The 3,297-nt window shown below is 34.2% G+C and overlaps 1 long non-coding RNA gene across 1 annotated transcript; it reads right to left on the bottom strand.

The window, feature by feature from the left end:
• Window positions 1–1,123: 1,123 nt before the first annotated feature.
• Window positions 1,124–2,611, bottom strand: LOC138905261 (uncharacterized). The gene is made up of 2 exons (XR_011413528.1): window positions 2,445–2,611; window positions 1,124–1,325 (listed from the first exon to the last, which is right to left on the bottom strand). It is a non-coding gene; the product is annotated as an uncharacterized lncRNA (long non-coding RNA).
• Between the last annotated feature and the right edge of the window lie 686 nt (window positions 2,612–3,297).

Genomic DNA, 3,297 nt, shown 5'->3' with positions numbered 1-3,297 from the left:
AATCAAAGAAAGATTTGACTCTATTATTATTGGTCTGCGAAAATAAAGTCCGGGTAAGAAATTTTGTTAACCGGGGAGAAAGTGTAAGGCATTCCCCGAATCCCGTGGTTCTAGCACGGTCGCTTTTATTGACTAAAATTTGGCTTGAATTATTTTTGGATAAAGTGTGTATTATTTGCCTTAAGTTACTATTGTCTAGTGCTGCTTAATAATTAATAATTAATAATTTTGTCCTAGGAGCGTGCAAGCACACAAAGTCCTTATTTGATTATATGTATTAAAACAAAGAACGTGCCGGTACACATGGTTTAAATACAATTAATATTGAAGAGTCAAGGAGCGGGAATGCACACATGACTACTTTATTAAAAACAATATCGACCAAGGACCGTGTATGAACACATGGTCTACATCTCAAACGTGCCTAAAATTGATCGCTTAAATTAATTAAAAAGCGCTTCTTTTTTATTTATTACTTGTTCGACTGAAGAAAAAAATATTATTATTAAAAATAATTTCTCACTAATGCAAGACATTAAACTCGGGTAAGCTTATGTTAAACTTTTATGGTATTGGACCACTTATTTTATTTAACAAAAGACAATTTATTGGTTTTAAAGAAAATGTCCATCTTGCTTTCTATTGTCATTGGGCCTACAAATTTTAGCTTATTTGGCCCATGTTGCTTAAGAGCCTCGATGACCAAGACAACACAAAATAACAAGTATTCTTCTAAGCCCAAATTGCTTCTTACATTGATGTCCAAACTAAAAATTATTTTTTCATAAAAGAAACTTACATGCTAATTATTATCTTTTATCTTCTTAACCAACTATTTCTTAAGGACTAATATAATATTTCTACTCATCTACACCAATATGGCACTAATTAAACTACACTCATTAACAGCATAAAAACCACGACTAAATATAAAAATTACAAAAAACGGTAATACTTCAATGCTAAAGATAAGAACTATATTAAGTATAACATTATGCTAACTATAATTCAAAGCATCAAAACATTTGAAGCTAGAAGTCTTTCTTAGATAATTATACATGAACCATGAAAGTAACTCATGAAAAAGAGCCCAAACTAAACAAACATGGTTAAAAGTGGGGTCTTTTATATTTTCCTTAAACTAAGTAATCTTAACAGAATGCAATTTCAATCACATATATAAAGAAGAAAACGATAATTTAACTAATCTTTAACAGATTTACATGATGATAACACTAATATAACATTCATCTTGAAACAAAATCAGATCTAATATGTTCCATCAACCAAACCGGGATCAAATCCTTCTTATTATCATCAAGAATCTACAATATAAGAATTTGAAAGTTATCTGGTTTGTAGAATAATAAAATACAGCAGTGCAGCAACAAAAAACTCAGCAGCAAATATAGTAGAAACAGCAGCAACTCAAGTGTTAAGACAACCCAGAAAACTCAACAAAAATGCTTGAAACTGGTAGCTATCAACTTCACAAATTGCCTAAGGGATCTTTCTATTTTTCTCAAGGTTTTTGCACTCAAATAATCCTCACAAAACTCTGAAATTTCAGCTTGTTATATGTATTAAGCTGCTAATTTTTCTCAAAGATATATGTCTTTAAGCAACTCTCCAAGGTGTGTCTCAGTATAAGATAGAGTGTGTAATAGAGTGTCCCCCTTTTCAGTGAGTAAGGATCTCCTTCTAAGTGTAAGAGAGTCCCTTTTATAGGAGAAAAGCAGCACTTTCAATAGGCAAATAAAGTTAGATTTTTGGACAGATTTTGGTTCACCAAAAATCTGTCCAAAAGACTGACTTTGTGTGCTAAACACTGTTCAAGGTCTGTCCCAAAGGTGAAAGGACAACCTGAAAATCTGTTGTGTCAGAAGCAAGGAGAAAAAATGTCCTTTCAGCCACCCTACTAGTAAAAGTAAGCTACTATTACCCTATTTTGTGATAAAATAAACTAAACTTCAGATTTTAACCATCAACAACAAACTACTTGCTCAACACAAATCAAACTTGGACAACTATGAATTGACAAAGCATAAACGAGACTAAAAACGTGATTGAACTAAGTATTAAAACCAACTTGATGGGAATGAATTCGATTTGTGCAAACTAATTACAAAACAAACAACTAAATTCACAAACTAATGCTCAAAATAGAACGAGCATCGTTAACAATCGGACAACGACTAAAAACAACTAAATAATCGACTAACTAAGTGAACGATTTAACTAATACACTAAAGATCATGTTTAAATCAATAACGAATCTAACAAACCACTAAACTAAATAGAGATAGCTAATTAAATAAACCTAACTTGAAACTCTAATTAACAATAAATAACCAAAACAGAAAAAATAAATAAATAAAAAATCAGAAACTAATCTACCAAATTAAAAAAAAATCAGAAATTAATTAAAGAGATGACGATTATACCTAACAAGTATGCTTGAAGCCGTTCGAGCCACGAGAAGACGCCGGAGATGCTAAAAGGCGACTACCCAACTCCGAAACGCACATTTCTTTCGGGTAGATGCTAGAACGAAATGCGTTTCAGCATCTCGCCAAAAGAAACGAGTCTCTTTGAGTCAAAAAATAGCTAAGATGGGGGTTCGGGGCATTTTGGCGGTGGTGAGGCGGTGGAGCCATGGCGGCGGCGAGGAGCGGGCCGGCGGCGACGGGGATTTTGGGGGTGAAATGGGTAGGAAAATATAGGTCTCGTGGAGCTCTATCCATTCATGTATGTGTTGTAGGGTGGTGTTGGCCGGAGCTTCAAGAATTTGGACCAAAAAGTGGCGGTTAAAGTTTCTTAGATCTAAGATTCAAGGAGTTTGAGGATTTTTTGAAGGAATTGGTTTGGAGATATGGTAAGAGGAAGTTGTGGAGATTATATGGTGTTAATTTGGAGGTGTTTGGAGGTGGTCCGCCACCGGTGGGTGATTTTCGGCGGCGGAGAGAAGAGAGAGAAGAGAGAAGAGAGAAAGAGTTATGGGGGGAAATGAGGGAATTTTTCAGATTTTTGAGGCTTTAAATACCTCTTGAGAGATCAAATATGGATCATTATATCAAGGGGTGATCAATGGGTGAGATTTGATCTTGGGTCACTTAATGAAACGACGTAGTTTTGAGGCAAAACTACGTCGTTCCGGATCCTTTCAAAGGCAGCCCCTTATCTTGCACTTTTGGCCACTTTCTCTTTCAAATTTGGCCCAATTTCTTTCTTAATCCTACTTATTAAACTAAATTTACACCAACAAATAAATTAATTAAGTAACTTATTTAAATGATC

This window comes from Nicotiana tomentosiformis, chromosome 2 (genome assembly GCF_000390325.3).
Source record: "Nicotiana tomentosiformis chromosome 2, ASM39032v3, whole genome shotgun sequence".
NCBI classification, from domain to species: domain Eukaryota; kingdom Viridiplantae; phylum Streptophyta; class Magnoliopsida; order Solanales; family Solanaceae; genus Nicotiana; species Nicotiana tomentosiformis.
The sequence above is the reverse complement of the archived record's forward strand: the minus strand, read 5'-3'. Positions and strand labels throughout refer to the sequence as shown.